Below are 17,690 nucleotides of genomic sequence, written 5' to 3' on the forward strand. Positions count from 1 at the left end.
GTTTCGTTCAAATCGGTCAAGCCGTTTGTGAATTACTGTGAGAATGGCAGCTTTTTCCATTTTTTCCATTGACATGAATGGGTGAAATCTGATGTTCTGTTTGTAGCTCCGCCCACGTGTGCAGGTGGGCCACGAGACCCCCAGAACATATCACCCCAGGTAGTTGGAATTACTGTGAGAATGGCAGTTTTTTACATTTTTTCCATTGACATGAATGGGTGAAATCTGATGTTCTGTTTGTAGCTCCGCCCACGTGTGCAGGTGGGCCGCGAGACCCCCAGAACATATCACCCCAGGTAGTTGGAATTACTGTGAGAATGGCAGTTTTTTACATTTTTTCCATTGACATGAATGGGTGAAATCTGATTTTCTGTTTGTAGCTCCGCCCATGTGTGCAGGTGGGCCGCGAGACCCCCAGAACATATCACCCCAGGTAGTGAGGGATCAGCATACCAAGTTTAGTTCAAATCGGTCCCACAGCTTTTTACATTTTTCCCATTGACTTGAATGGGTGAAATAGTAACATAGTAACATAGTAGATGACGGCAGATAAAGACCCGAATGGTCCATCCAGTCTGCCCAACCTGATTCAATTTAAATTTTTTTTTTTTTTTTTTTTTCTTCTTAGCTATTTCTGGGCGAGAATCCAAAGCTGAAGTTATGTTTGTAGCTCCGCCCACGTGTGCAGTTGGGCCGCGAGACCCCCAGAACATATCATCCCGGGTAGTGAGGGATCCGCATACCAAGTTTCGTTCAAATCGGGCAAGCCGGTTTTGCGGAGGCAGTTTTTACATTTTTTCCATTGACATGAATGGGTGAAATCTGATTTTCTGTTTGTAGCTCCGCCCACATGTGCAGGTGGGCCGCAAGACCCCCAGAACATATCATCCCGGGTAGTGAGGGATCTGCATACCAAGTTTCGTTCAAATCGGTCAAGCCGGTTTTGAATTACTGTGAGAATGGCAGCTTTTTACATTTTTTCCATTGACATGAATGGGTGAAATCTGATTTTCTGTTTGTAGCTCCGCCCACATGTGCAGGTGGGCCGCGAGACCCCCAGAACATATCACCCCGGGTAGTGAGGGATCTGCATACCAAGTTTCATTCAAATCGGTCAAGCCGTTTTTGCGTGATCGCGGCACATACATACATACATCCGATTTTATATATATAGATTAAATATTTTTCCAACATATTTAAAGATTGATTCAGTGAGTTTGTCAGCGATGTATATATATGCGTGTCTCAAGGACCTGTTTCATTGTTGGAAGCAAAACACAGACCTGTGTCCGTGTCAAGGACAATTGGTGGATTTTTATTGTACCTTTATATTTGGAACAGCACTTTTTGTATATGGTTGAATATTCTAAACAGTTGGGATGTGTGATTCAAGATATAATATTGGACAGTGGATCACTGAAGAGTTATCAGAGCAACTGTAATTCAGCAATAGCAGAGCTCACGAGGTGTCATTTTTTCATGATATATCAATGATTTATTTTGATTCAAAAATGTTACATTTTTTCATCTGCAGAACCGCTGTGCCATGATGTTTGTTCAGATCACCTGACATTTCATTGAGCACATTACTGTCAATATTTTGAACACTACGAGGGGGTGCTGAAAAGTTCTCAGTCCAACCAACTTCCTAAATTCTGAGCATTATTTTGCCACTGTAGCTGAAAAGAGTGGTATCCTACTTTATTAAGTTCCAATTTGCAGAAACAAAATTCTATGTTTTGACACTGTTTCAGACCATTGACTGAACCATGTCAACAAAAAGTATAGAAACATAGAAAATGATGGCAGAAAAGGGCCATGGCCCATCAAGTTCTAGCGATCGTTTGTTGAGGACTAAGGTTGTATAGGTTGGTTTCCCAAGTATTTCAGGAACAGATGTGTTTTTAGGCGTTTCCTGAATTCTCCATAGGTAGTAGGCCCGAGCAATTGTTCAAGGTCTTTACCCCATAATGCTGCTTGATGTACGAAAAGATGTTGGTGATGACTTTTAAATTTACAACCTCTAACCGGTGGAGAAACAAAGTTTGGGTGTGAGCTTCGCTTGTGTCTATTGGTTATGAAAGAGAAAAGGTCTGTTATGTATTTAGGGGCTAAGCCATAAAGTACCTTGAAGCAAAAACAACCAAACTTGAATTTCACATGTACCTCCATTGGCAGCCAGTGTAAAAGTCGATAGGAAGATGTCACATGATCAAACTTATTCAGTCCACAAAGTTTGATCACGTGACACCTTCCTATCGACTTTTACACTGGCTGCCGATGAAGGCACATGTGAAATCCAAATTTGGTTGTTTTTGCTTCAAGGTACTTTATGGCTTAGCCCCTAAATACATAACAGACCTTTTCTCTTTCACAACCAACAGACAAAAGCGAAGCTCACACCCAAACTTTGTTTCTCCACCGGTTAGAGGTTGTAAATTTAAAAGTTATCACCAACATCTTTTCACACAGTATTTATTCATTAAAGACTTATGATTGGCTTGGATTGTTTTCATTTGGATACTCTCCTCACTTTTCCACTGTAGGAAAGGAAACGCAATAGCGTTTGTATTTTCAGTGTGAACAATCTCCTTATTAAGTCAGGCCAGGCCTGCTTTAGCACCTAACAGGTCAATGGCTATACTCTGTGTCCTCAAACTTGATGTTATGCTTCACGTTTTCAGAGACTTCCAGCTTTTGGAGAACTGTAAGACGCTCAAACTGAAGGCTGAAAAGAAGCACTACAAAACTCAGCAGGTCTTCAGCAACACCCCAGAACCACTTGGAGTATCTTATGACCACCCCCCAAAAAAAAACCCCAAACCCAAACAAACCAAGTTCTAGTGCCAGATATATGAGAGTGCTAAAAAGTTTTCAGCTCATTCAACCAACTTATTTTGCACTGTAGCTGAAAAGAGCATTAAGTGCCAATTTGCCAAAAGGAAATTCTATGTTTTTGGCATCGTTTCAGGTCATTGATTGAACCATATCCACGTCATTCTCTTCTTGGATGGGCTGAGAACTTTTCAACACCCCCTGCTATATCAGCAGTGCCTTCACCATCCCTCACCCCCCTTGTCCCAAGTCGATATGTTCACCATCACCCAACCTTAAACCATCTGCAGGCTGTCTCTCTCCCTCTTTTCCCAGTGTCCCACCTCCACATGCCCTGGACTACCCCAGTTTAACACAAAAAGGGTTACTTTAGAGCTAGCACATCAGTCAGTACCTGGCGGGAGATTTTAGTCCAGTCATGGATTTCTGACAGCACTGATTTCAATAGGTAGGAGTCAAGGCTTACTAATACCAGGCTGCTTTAGGATATAAATGCATGCCTATATCAGAGAAGCTAAAAAGTCTCTTGGAACTGGGTAACTTGGCATTTATATCACTTCAGTGTATCACTATCAACCCCTGGAGAACCAGTGTGGCACGTGCAAAGGATCACACACACGCCCTGAAAACTAGGTCCACCAGCAATAAAATCACCGCAGTTTGTACGACGAATTCAACGACGCTCTCCTTCCCAAGCCAATAACCTACTTACACACGGCCTAGAAGCAGCCGCCAGACTGCTGAGGACGAGAAGCCAGCGTCGGGATCGACAGCACTGCCTCCCACCTCTCGGGACGGACTAGCCTTCGGATCTGCTTCCGGGGACCGCGGTGCACCACTGGGAGCGGTAGTTCTCCGGGACTGAGTCTGGTCATGTGACAGCATCAGACGTGGTCGCGAAGAAAACTACAGCTCCCAGAGGCCGAAGAAGAATGCGATGTTTTGCTGCGCCCGAGTCTCTATTTTGATCTAGCTCTGGGGTGATTTGATAAGGGTTAAAATAGATGCACAAGGCGAAAAAAAAAATATTTTCGTACTTCATACCACTAGGCTTATAGCAGTAGTCTCAAACTCGCGGCCCGGGGGCCACATGCGGCCCACCAGGTACTATTTTGAGGCCCTCAGTATGTTTATCATAGTCACAAAAGTAAAATGAAAGAGTTTCTTGATCATATGTCTCTTTAGCTATAAATTACAATATTATTATTACAATAATATTATAAATTACAATATTATTATTATTATTAACAAAAAGGAAAGATTTATAAACTATAGAGTTTTCCTTATGCAAAACTGTCATTTCTTTAATAAGACAACTATTTTTTCTGAGGCCCGCCAAGTACCTACAAATCCAAAATGTGGCCCTGCAAAGGGTTTGAGTTTGAGACCACTGGCTTATAGCATGATGAAGGGATGGGAGGGTTTCTCTTTTGCTTTCAGTCATATTTATTTGTTATAAATCAAATGACCCTTTCTAGCTCTGTGGAGTCCTTCTTCTTCTTCATCTTCCATTTGTGAGTCGCAATACAGGCTCAAAGCGAAGGGGAAGAGGACATGGAGAGATAAGAGGAGGGACTTAGACGTAGGGGATGCTATACAGAAACTAAGATAGTTAGTTGTCAAAAAGGTGAGTCTTCAGGTTTTTTCTGAATCTAGTGTAGTTTGTCTCTTTCCATCTACCACAGCTCTCGAGGTACACCCAGATAATCAGGCCTTTAGCATATTCTCAGTCAATTACAAGAGATGTCAAGTTATCCAGTTCCAAGCTGGAACGTTTGGAACAATCCTGGATTTCTGACCAAAAACAGCAACGTACGTTATGGGACTTGAAGCACCGATTTCTCAATGGGCAGGATCTGGCACTACAACTCCCACACTGCTTTGAGTTGTAAGGTCAAGATCAAGTTTGTTCCCAAATCTCCGGCCTGGAATTAGGGAACTTGGCATATTTGCAGTGAATATGTACGAGAGATTTGCATGTTCTGCCAACCTGACATGTATATCTCTCATGCATAGTAATTGTAAATGTCCTGAAGAAAACCCAGCTGCTTCATCTGACATTTTCTTAATTTTTCTACCTATCTTGTACCCTCTTCTCAAAACTTTATTATGAAACCAGCTCCTTAATTGTATAATGTAACCAGCTCCTTAATTGTAATTTTTTTCCCTGGAAATGTCCAGTTATCTTAATTGTAACTTTTTTCCTGGAACTGTCCAGTTATCTTCTGATGTAATCCGCTTAGAACTGCAAGGTACAGGCGGAATAGAAGTCAGTAATGAAATGTAATGTAATGTAATGCCCCAAGGACTGGGTTGAAAACCATTGCCTGTGTGCACAAGTTCACATTCAGCAATGAAGGTTAAGGGTTTGGTCAATCTGGGTTTTAAGCTTACATCTTTTGAAGTGTGGTTATTTGTAATCCTTGATTCTATTAATTGAAATCCATATAGTAGGTCTCACACTGTACTAAATTTCAAGTTTATTATGAGCTTTCTACCCCACCTGTTGGATGGACCTTGTGGGTGGCTTACAATCTAAATAAAACAGAAAAATAAGAAATACTTGGGCTTGACAAGTTAATGAGGGAGGAGGAAGTGAACTACATTAATAGGAAAAAAGGGGTGGAGTAGGAAAGGAAGGCATACATTTATACAAGCAAAACCCACTACTTTAGGCATCTTTAAACAAAAATGTCTTGAGGCTGGCCTTTAAAAATATCCATACATGATTGACGTCGTAGGTCTACGAGCAATCGACTCCACAACTCTGGGTTCTGTAGAGCAAAAGCAGAGCTTCTGTATAACTCATGTCTGATTTCCTTATGAAATGGAATTCCTAAATAATTTTGGCTTGGCGGATCTAAGAACTGTAAACACTAACAGACCTTGTATGTACTTCGATGAGAGAGGGGCAACCAGTGAGCACATTTAAGATAGATATATTCTGAACCAACTAACCCCAGATTTAGATTTTTAGTACATATCTACCTCTTTACTCAAGCATTTCCTGGTGGGTTGAGGCTTTACTAGACAGATAGGATGAGATTTGTGTCTTCTTCCTTTTTCTGAACCTGTGCTTTTATCTTCCTTACTCTTTTCCTGTCAGCTATTGTAGTTCTTTAATTAATTGTGAACTGCTTTGATTTTTTATTTGAAAGGCAGTATATCAAGTTTTATTAAACATAAGCTGTAAATACCAAAGGTCTTTTGACCTCAGTCTTTAAACAAAGAATTAATAATAATTTAAATACATGATTAGAAGGAAATGAACCAATATGTTAAGTGAAGTAGCATCTAATAGTGAACGGATAGAATTAATTAACCACAGCTTATAAAAAAATGACAAAACAGTGTTTCTCAACTTCTTCAAGCCAAGTACCTCTAAGTCTAAGAAATATCAACCGAGTCCTCCAACCAAGCTCCGCCCCAAACTTGCTCCATAATAGTACTAATTGTAATGCAATCTCTTCCATACACACAATATAATCTTATTAACAATACATAAATATTCCAGCTGATGAGGACTCTCAAGCTAGGTCAGCTGAGGACTTCCTCTGAAAGTGGCCAGTGGTCCCTTTTGCCAAGCTTGGCAGGCAGCAGCTGTCTCCCTGAGTCACAGATGCTGGCACCTCAGTGGCTCAGGGATGCTGCTGGTGCCCAAAAATCCTCCCTCTTGCTTGGCTGGGCCTTGAGCACCTGCGCATGTTCAAGGCTTTCTAGTTCTCGCTCTCTCCAAGATTCTCAGAGAAAACGAGAACTAGAAGGCCTTGAGCATGCACAGATGCTCAAGGCCCAGCCAAACAAGAGGGAGGATGTTCGGGCACTGGCATGTCCTGTGCATTGGTGCTGGTGCCACATCGGGGTAAGAGACTGTTTGGGTGGGTGGGTGAGTGGGGGATGCTGGATCGTGAGGGGGGATGCCAGATCGCAGGGGGATGCTGGAGGGGGGGGGGGGGCACTCGCAAATCAAGTCAATGCTCGGTTTGCGAGGCAGATTTTGCAAATGTTTTGCTCGTCTTGCAAAACACTCGCAAACCGCAGCACTCGTAAACCGAGGTTTGACTGTACTGTTATCATTCCTGTCTCATCTACTCATAACCTTGGAGTTGTCTTCGAATCTGACTTCTAATTTTCTACACACATCCAATAGACTGCTAAAGCCTGTCACATCTATCTCTACATCACCAAAATTCACCCCTTCCTCTCTGAGCACATTACCCAGACCCTTGTCCACACTCCTGTAACCCTACACTTAGCATCTATCACAGCACATAGGGATCCAGTACTCTTGTACCAGAACTCCGTGTTGGGTTCCCTGAAGCAGAAACGGAACGTGGTTTGTGTCAGGACCCTACAGGTTTGAGATAAGTTTTTGTTTTTGACACTTTTGGGGAACATTAGAGACACAGTAATGCATTGAAGAATTTAATCACTCTGCCTCAGCAAGATGTTATCTTACCGATTTGCCAAACTTCATTCTATCTGGGTTAACAACAATTTCAGGTCCTCAGCGGGCCACCACACACTCAAACCATCTCATTGTGCGGGGCTTTACGCTCCCACTCGTCATCGGACCAGATAAATGTTTTATAAATATTTTAAAGAATTTTTTATATAAGAATTATTTTTAATATATGCTAAAAGTACTTAGCTTTGTATATTCGACGCTAATCAGGAGGGTGGAAACATCAATTGCCAACATGTTTCGCCCGTATAATTCAAAGGGCTTTATCAAGGCTCCCTCTCCCTAAATAAATATAAAGCACATCTAAGTCTCTATAAATATCACTATCCAGCATATATATTCTAACAATAGTATTATAATTTACTCTCACCATTCACACAGCTATCTCCAACCATTGCGTCAAAAACGAAATGGCGGTCACGCTCTTGATCAGCTGATTTATACGTGACCCAGACGTCGACGTCCCAAAAAAGGGGGCGTCAATGTCTGACGTCAAGATAACCAAATTTTGTAAATATTGTTGTTATATTTATTTAGGGAGAGGTAGCCTTGATAAAGCCCTTTGAATTATACGGGCGAAACATGTTGGCGATTGATGTTTCCACCCTCCTGATTAGCGTCGAATATACAAAGCTAAGTACTTTTAGCATATATTAAAAATAATTCTTATATAAAAAATTCTTAAAAATATTTATAAAACGTTTATCTGGTCCGATGACGAGTGGGAGCGTAAAGCCCCGCACAATGAGATGGTTTGAGTGTGTGGTGGCCCGCTGAGGACCTGAAATTGTTGTTAACCCAGATAGAATGAAGTTTGGCAAATCGGTAAGATAACATCTTGCTAGGCAGACTGATATATGATAATATTCTTCATTCAAATCAACCATAGTAGTGCCTGGGTTCTCAATGAAGAATTTAATGACATATAGTCATGTGAAAAAATTAGGACACCCCATGATATATTCAGTTCTTTCTTAAGAAAGGTTCACATATCGATGTTAAATCTTTTTTTTTTTTTTTTTTTAATCTCTGGAAAAGAAAGTGATGTAATTGCAGGTAAACAATTATTTCCCAGACCCGGGGTTCAGAGCAGACCTAAACTGGGATCAATTCACTACTATCGATTGGCAATCCTTCAACAAATTCTATAACAAATATACCAACTCCTTCTGTAGACTAGACACCTGCCCCCCTAACGTCATGAAAACGGCTCCAACCCACTTCAAAGCAAATATGCTGGCATGGGTCAACCTCCTACTGTCTACCGGAAGCTTCCCAGCAGAACAAGGCCATATCTCGATCACCCCAATCATAAAAAACACAAAAGAACCACCCAATATCCCGTCCAACTACAGACCGATCGCAAGCATCCCACTATTCACCAAAATAGCAGAAGGGCTGGTTAATGCCGAACTTACCACATACCTTGATAAATTCAATATCCTAAATGACAATCAATCAGGCTTTCGCTCCAACCACAGCACCGAAACCATAATAGCCTCTCTCCTAGACCACCTCCACAAACTCTTCAGCCAAGGCTCCAGCGCCTTGATTGTACAACTCGACCTGAGCAGCGCATTCGATCTGGTCGACCACAACATTCTCCTTGACTGCCTCTCCTACATAGGCATCTCGGGCCAGGTCCTTAACTGGTTCCACGGGTTCTTACGGAACAGATCATACAGGGTATTCAAAAACGACGCCTTCTCATACAGCTGGGAGAACTCCTGTGGCGTGCCACAGGGCTTCCCCCTATCTCCCACCCTGTTCAACGTCTACCTTGCCTCCCTAGGAAACCTTCTGCAAAACCTCAAGCTCAAATTTTTTATCTACGCAGATGACATCACTATAATCATCCCGCTAACCAGTTTTACATCAGAGCTCCTTACCTTCCTTTCAAGCATACTCAATCAGATAGAACACTGGATGTTATCATACAGACTAAAACTAAACCCGGATAAAACAAAATTCTTCCTAGCAACCCCCAAAGATAAAATCAAAGACACCACAATTCAAGTAAAAGGATCCGTTTTCCCCCTTGAACACAACCTAAAAATACTCGGCGTCACACTAGACAAACATCTATCCCTCGACAAACACACGGACAATACCGTCAGAAAAAGTATCTCGGTGCTTTGGAAACTCCGCACCATAAAAAAATACTTTGACGAAACTTCATTCCGCCTGCTAGTACAATCCTCCATCCTCAGCATATTGGACTACTGCAATATCATTTACTTAAGCTCCACAAAAAAAACCATCAGGAGACTCAAAATGATCCAGAACACTGCTGTCCTCCTCATATTCGGCCTGAAAAAATGGGAACACATCACCCCTTTCTACCACAAACTCCATTGGCTGCCATTAGAATCCAGAGTCCTATTCAAATTCGCCTGCTTCTGCTATAAAACAGTATTTGGTTTATCCCCAAGCTACATCATCCCTCACTTCGCCCTAAATCACAGCATCAAGGACTCCCGCAGAATCCAACTATTCGCCTACCCCTCCCTTAAACTCTACCACTCTAAAAGATTCCTCGACAAAACCCTCACCTTCCAAGCCACTAAGCTAAACCCATGGTTATCCCAAATGGCCCTCAAGGCCCCCAACTACCTCGGCTTTAGAAAACTACTCAAAACCCGCCTCTTCCAAGACCAGGATCCCAACGCCCCTTCTATCTAACACCCACTCTCCCCTCTACATCCTTCCCTCACCCCCCCCCCCCTGGCAACTTTGATCAATTTGTTATTGAACCGCTCATAACCCCGCTCAACTGCTGTAAACCACTTGTAACCTTGTTTAATTGATGTGAACCGCCTAGAACTCTTCCGGGTATGGCGGGATACAAAAATAAAGTTATTATTATTATTATTATTATTCATGAAACAAAATATATCCACAAAAATGTGTATTCTAACTGATATATGAACGTTTCTTAAGAACAAAATATTTAATGGGGTGTACAAATTTTTTCACATGACTGTATATATATAATGTTTGGTGGAACTTTTTTGAGAGTAATATCTCAGTCTCCGGGTCTGAGCATATATTTGATCATCACTTTTGATTAAGAATAAAGTTATTATTATTATTATTATTATTACTTTATTTGAATTTTTTCAAGTTTGAGTGAGTTAATTTTGTTGAGAGAAGGGTTTATGAGCCCAGCATATTCTAGTCATACAGCATGTACAAGCAACACCTGTAGAAATATCTGCATTTACTTTCAATGGCTCCTGGCACTTGGGAGACTTTGAACCTACATGGATTCAGGCAGCAGTTTCCAATTATATGCTGCAGGGTGAACATATTCCTAACATTGGCAACATCAACTATGCAATTGTCCAAACCTCAGTCTGCAAAGTACACACATGCACAAAAAAACCCCAAAACACCCATTTCCATTCACTTGGTCTTCATTTATTTTTTCTTTTAAATTGCAAATTATACATCTGATTAATACAGTTCTAGTCATACCTTACTAATAAAAAAACAAAAAACAGCTACAAAAGTTCAAAATCCAGAATTGTAAGCCTACCAATGCTAATGATGCATGAGTGATGTTGAAAGTGACAGGAAAGTATATTTTTACCGAACAAACCATAGAGAGAAGAGGTCAGGGGTTAACAAATTACTAATGATGGAACTCTTAAGAAACAAGCCAATACTGCATTATAAGTGTGTTAAGTGGGATCTTGTAAGTTCTCTGGGCCAGATGCACAAAATACGGACTCTGTGGGCTGATTTTTTGACTGATTTTTAAAAAGTGATCGATGTTCAAATGGCTGCCCAGTTTTGCGGAGTGCTGTCGTAATCCCATCTAATTTCTTTTACAAACAGTCTCTCACACATGCACAGAGCTGGTTTGGGGTAGCCTGAACAGCTCAGTGGCAGGGGAAGTCCCAAAGCAACCTTCTGCCTCAGCTGTTGGGGCTTTTTTTTTTTTTTTTTTTATGGCACAGATGTGTAACGCACACACAATATCTGTCCCCATTAAAAAAAAAGAGCCACCCCACCAATGATGGTCCCCCCCGATGACCCCCAAAACTAAAAGAGACAGGAGGGATGCCCACTCTTTCCTGCCACCACAAATTCCCCCTGTGTTGAGCCGCTCCCCACCCTGCAGAAGCCCCTCCCCATACTTCATTAAAAATCAGCAGAGCTGCCACTCCCTCCTGCCGCTGTGACCCCCACCCCTAGGATACAGAGGGAGGAGCATAAGGCCCTGTCTGGCTCAAATGTCTAAGGCCCTTCCCCTGGGTGGGCTCAGATGCCTAAGGCCCCTCCCAGGGGAGGTCTTAGGTGACTGAGCCAATCAGGGCCTTAGGCTCCTCCCTTGCATCCCAGGATGCACCGAGAAGGGGAAGGCCTGCCATTTTGGAGTGGTGGGCCTGCAAGCAGGAGGGACTGGGAATCCCTCCTACTGTCATCTTAATGTACAGGTACGGGGGTGGTGTGAGGGTATTCGCTTCTGATTTTTTTGTAAAGTGGGGAAGAGGGGAGGGGTCAGTTTAGGAGTTCCTGGTGGCAGGGAGTGGGGTTTTGCGGCAGCAGGAAGGAATGGGCATCCCTCTTACTGATTTTTATTGAAGTATGGGAGGGGGGTATGGCAAAGAGGGGAGGGGTTATGGCAGCAGGAGTGGGAATCCCTCCTGCTGCTATTTTTGTTCCGGGGGTCATTTGAGGGGCAGGTCAACTTTTGTTCCCATAGAAAAAAATGTCAAACTGGTTTAGCGATCATCAGTACCTGAGTGGAGTGTTTAGTGCATCTAGCCCTCTGTCCTTCAGATGTAGTCAAGTTTCAAATAATGCTGGCCCACAGAGGTGTTACCTGGAGCAGCAAGTATGAGGTCTGCAAACTTTCTGAATAAAATATGAAGAAGGGTTCTATACTGGTCAGCCAGGGCGAATGCTAAAGAAAAGAGTGAGGAATAAGTTAGGATACACCCACATAACCACTACATGAGAAACCACAAATCAATGGGACAGTATTGTTTGAAACTTGGACACCACATCAATGACCTTATGGTTAGAATATTAAAAAGACTCCTGAAGAAGTAACTTTGGGGATTGAGATACTTTCTTTGGAGTTAGTTTGTCTTGATGAATTTCTTGAATAGCAGGGTTTTAATTTTTCTGAAGGTTTTGTAGTCTGGCGTCGTCATCAGTAGAAACATGATGGCAGATAAAGGCCAAATGGCCCATCCAGTCTTCCCATCCACAGTAACCATGATATCTTTCCCTCTCTCTGAGAGATCTCACGTGCCTATCCCACGCCTTCTTGAATTCAGACACAGTCTCTGTCCCCACCACTTCTTCTGGGAGACTGTTCCACACATCTACCACCCTTTCTGTAAAAAATGTATTTCCTTAGATTCCTCCTGAGCCTATCACCTCTTAACTTCATCCTATGCCCTCATTCCAGAGCTTCCTTTCAATAGAGACTCGACTCCTATTCATTTACGCCACGTAGGTATTTAAAAGTCTCTATCATATCTCCCCTCTCCTGCCTTTCTTCCAAAGTATACAGATTGAGATCATTAAGTCTGTTCCTATATGCCTTATGATGAAGACCACGTACCATTTTAGTAGCCTTCCTCTGGACAGTCTCCGTCTTTATATCTCTTTGAAGATGTGGTCTCCAGAATTGTACACAATATTCTAAATGAGGTCTCACCAGAGTCTTATACAGGGGTATCAATACCTCCTTTTTCCTACTGGCCATACCTCTTCCTGTGCACCCTAGCATCCTTCTGTCTATGTCACCTTTTCAATCTGTTTGGCCATCTTAATCATCACATACAATCACACCCAAGTCCCGCTCTTCACCCCCTAAACTGCACCTTCCTTCAGGTTTTTGCAGCCCAAATGCATGACCTTGCATTTCTTAGCATTAAATTTTAGCTTACAAATTTCAGACCATTATTCAAGCTTCACTAGGTCTTTCTTCATGTCATTCACACCATCTGGGGTGTCTAATGCAGATTTTGGTATCATCTGCAAAGAGGCAAACATCACAGAAAATTCACTTGAGGTATAAAGGGAGCAATAATGAAATATGTTTTCAAAGGGTAGGGATGTGCATTCATTTGAAACACAAGACATGTTATGGACACTACCCCTGAAATGTACATTTTTGGTCTGCACACACCTAGTAGATGCATGAAAAAAATCTCCTGGAGCAGGTGTGGTACATGGAACAAAAATCTATAGAATCCTAAATCTAAAAAAAAATAAAAGAGATGTACAGTATAACCTTTAAAATAAAAGAAAGAGATGTATAACATTTAAAAGGCCACCATTTGAATGAAGCAATGATGAGTGTTGGTTGCAAAAATAGATAATAAAATGGGTCTCTCTGACAGGCTGCACATGCAGTAATAATTAGACATCCTTATCAAAAGAAAGATTAGGTTCTTACCTTGATAATCTTCTTGTAATTGAATCTAGTAGTCCTGAACAGTAAAGACATACCAAAGCAGTTCCTTGAAACTAGGGCGAGACCTCCGAGCCTGTCTTCAATATGGAGGACCCAAACACGATGTCCTTCCTGGTGCCATGTCCTCTATAAAACTTGATAAAAATGTAAAGAGTGAACCATGTGGCTGCCCTACAAATCTCCTCAGGCAAGACTGCCCAAGACTCTGCCCATGAAGAAGCCATGCTTCTTGTAGAATGTGCTTGCACTGAAATCTGTAGCTGTTTACCAGAGCCAATATATGCTAACAAAATTGTTAGTTTGATCCATCTGAAAAGAGAGGCCTTAGACACCATCTTACCATGCTTGGGCTGACTAGTGAGCACAAAGAGGTGATCTGAGACTCAAAAGTCATTGGTCACCTCCAGATAAGGTTGAAGAGCTCTACAAATGTCCAGTAGTTTCATCTCTTGATCTTTTTTCTTTGACCCTGTGGATGAAACACAGGTATATCAGACTTCCTCACTGACATGTAAGGCTGAAACCAACTTTGGTTAAAATAATAGGACTGTGTGTAATGAAAAACCTGCTTCTGCAATCTTGAGGAATGGCTCCCTGCATGAGACAGCCTGCAATTCCGAGACTCTTTTTGCAGACGCATTAACTACCAGAAACACCGTCTTGACCATAAGGTCCAAAAGGTAAGCCTCCTGTAAAGGTTCAAAGGGAACCTTGCTGAGTCATTTGAGGACCAGATTGAGATTCCAGGATAAGAAGAGCGATCACACCGGAGAATGAAATCGGAGAGCCTCCTTTAAGAATCTTCTCACATATGGATGAGGCCAGAGAAACTTTGTTCCTGTTTGCTCTGAAGACTGAGAGAGCTGCAACCTGGAGTTTCAATGAGCCAACTGCCAGGCCCTTCTCAAGGCCTGCCTGTAAGAATATGAGAACCTCTGCAATCGCCCCATGTCATCTTTGGCACATCACTGAAACAACTTCTAGGCCTTAGTATAGGTCACAACAGGCGAAGGCTTTTTAGCTCTAAGGAGAGTGACTACAACCACCTCCACACTAGGGCTGCCTGCTCAAGAGTCATGTCATAAGCCCATAGTGTTCTGGACTTTCTATGGATACTGAACCCTAAGAAAACAGATCTATGTGGACCAGTAACCAGAGATTCTTGTCCCTCTGTATCCAAACCAGGTATGCATACCATGGCCTGGTGCCAAGAGAACCACCAGATCTGGGTAACTCACAATCCTGCAACTATCATGAGCCATGAGGGGGAACACGTACAGAAGCCCTATCCTCGGCCAAAGTTGAACTAATGGTGCAACCTTGCTCTCCTGGGCTTGAATCTTCGGCTGTAGAAGCGATCCACTTTTTTGTTAAGCAAAATCAAATAAAAAAATTAAAAATTGGGAAATCCAAGATGGCCGCTGTGGCAGCAATCTAGGTAGCAAAAATGGCACAGGGAGAAAAATGTAAACTCATAACATTGCAAAAAAAAAAAAAAAGGTTTCTGGGGGAGACCCTATCCCTGGCCCCAGAAATCTCCAAAACCAAAAAAATTCAGACAATCCCCTTCTGATTTTCCCCATAGGCTACAATAGCCTTACTGTCTGTCAGCTCAGAGCCTGCAGATGGGAAGCTGGAGAAGACCATGCCTCAAATTCCGTACACAAAGTGTGGTATTCTGGCTGCCAGTCAGACTAATGGGACTGAGCCTCAACCTCCTGAACTCCTCACATCGCAACAGGGGGAGGAAAATGTAGCCAGCTCTGATTAAAGCCCAAACGGACAGCTACTGGGTCAAACAGCCTGCACACAAGCTCCTGATAAATCAGGGTTGTGAGCAAGCTACCAAGGAACGTACCTTGAGGTCCAAAAATATTAAAGTAGGCTGACTGGACAGGTATCCTCGAAGGTTGATCCTGCTAGCAGCTGACTTCCACTGCAAGAGTCTGATTCTTCTCTCAGGCAGAGGACCCACCAAGTGAGAACCTCTGGACACTAAAGCCTCGAACTTCAGATGCAAAAATACCATGGCACACCCCTCTGGGAAGGAGGCAGAGTCAAAAGATGTGAGACATCCTTCTGCAGCAACTTGTGGGTTCAGGGACAAAACCGTACTGTTCAGGACTGACACATTGCAGTAAAAAAAGAGTTAGGTTGTGCTATATATTCATTCATCTATTTATTGTCTTCATAAGAATATTCAGCCAAAGCAGGGTGATTATGGTAGATTGGTCATGATCAGGTATCATCCAGAAAGGCCATGGAATCTAGAAAGCTGAATGGAGCAACAGCTTGGTTAGACATGGGAACAAATGGGTACCAGTTATGAACTAAACAAGGGCTATTGTATACTCATCTATCCAGGAGGCTAGGGGAAGATGGCAAATACCATACAGGTGTTAAGTTTGGTGGTGGGGTGGAGAGTGTGTTCTCCCAAAGGCTACAACTGGTAATGCTGGATTGGTTCCTCCCCCCCCCCCAAAAAAAAAAAAGGGTAAGCAAACTATACCTATTATTCGAGTCAAGCTCTTCGACTGGCAGCTAAGATATGATGGTGGTAGATGGACATGAAGAACTGAGCAGACTGAATGGGTCAGTGTTTCTCTTCCGTCACTTTTTAAGTTATCCTGTTACAGGCTTGTCCAATCTTTTTCTATTGGGCCTCATATCTATATCTGTATCTTTTATGTTTAAAATTTGTATTAGCTTTTTTTGCAATAAAAGAGGATCATACAACAGAAAGTAAATGTTGGAAACAAGAAGTATAGTACTGTATATATCCAAGTATCAGTAAATTTACAATTGAAAGCATCAAATCCCCCATTCCTATCCCTTTTTTCCCCCCAAAAAGGCAAATCATACTGAGATAACACAGTTTGCAAAAGGCCTTGATTCTTAGAGCTCCCCGCTGTTTTAAAAAAAACCCCTCACACCCCCCTTGCATTTACTAGACAACCAATATGTGGATGTTCTATATGTTACCACTATAAAGACACTTTCACTAGATCACCTTGCTTCTTTATAAGAAACAATGTCACTATAAATCAACAAGTAACTGAAGTTATTTAGTGAACACTCAGACCCACAGCTGAGGTCCCAGTACCAGGCTTCTCACTTCAGGGGGACAAATCTTGTATGTAAAGTTCTCAAACCATCCAAAAGTGCTTCTTCCAATCTCTCTATTACACTGACATCATGAGCCTCCAATATCATAAGATTATGAAAAGCAGTCTGCCAGTATGAAGACAGTGTATCTAAAAGCCAATGTTGAAGCACATTTTTCCCCCTGCCATGCTCGTCTTATAAGAAATGACCTCTCTTCCCAACAGTCCCAGAAAGATCTAACTTAATACACAGTAAGATCTTCCAAAATTCTGCTAGAATGTTTGTCCACAAGCAATGAATAGCAGAACACTGCCAGAAAGCATGTGATAGTGGATTACTTGTTGCCCATTTTGAACATGCACAAGAGAAGACACAACCTGCATACAGGCTTGCAACTGAGAAAAATAGGTTCTAATTAAGGTGCAAAATTGACATTCCCTATAATAGGCACTATGGATCAGGGTTGATATATAAATGATTATATTCTCTGGAATACAGAATGAGCTATTTTCTCACCGTTGAGGTTTGTAGAAGATAATGAGGATGCAAGGGTGAGAAAATAGCTCGGTCCGTATTCCAGGGAGTATAATTGTCCATTTCTAGAAACCAGTCTATAAGATGTCTTAAAAGACAGGCCAGATTATATAAACACATAGTGGGAATATCTAACCTACCAATTTTCCAGTTAACTTGCAAAATTTATATCTTCAATTTATATTTTTTTCCCCCACCCACAAAATTTAACTAAGGCCTTATTTAGTTTCCAAAGATCTGTATGCAAAATCCAAAGAACATTTTGCAAGACATAGAATCATCTGGGGCAGTGTTTCTCAACCTGCAATACAC

The 17,690-nt window shown here is 42.0% G+C and overlaps 1 protein-coding gene across 5 annotated transcripts in view; it reads right to left on the reverse strand.

Moving 5' to 3' along the window:
* The window catches only part of LOC117354464 (zinc finger protein 3-like), a 30,605-nt gene extending 26,907 nt beyond the window's left edge, over positions 1-3,698 (reverse strand). For 4 of the 5 annotated variants that reach the window (XM_033932062.1, XM_033932061.1, XM_033932060.1 and 1 more), the window contains exon 1: positions 3,548-3,698. The gene's annotated coding sequence lies outside the window, so the exon portion shown is untranslated. Of the gene's footprint in view, positions 1-3,229; positions 3,447-3,547 lie in introns of those variants that run through there. The other variant, XM_033932059.1, reaches the window with a different exon arrangement.
* Positions 3,699-17,690: the final 13,992 nt, after the last annotated feature.

This window comes from Geotrypetes seraphini, chromosome 2 (genome assembly GCF_902459505.1).
Source record: "Geotrypetes seraphini chromosome 2, aGeoSer1.1, whole genome shotgun sequence".
NCBI lineage: Eukaryota > Metazoa > Chordata > Amphibia > Gymnophiona > Dermophiidae > Geotrypetes > Geotrypetes seraphini.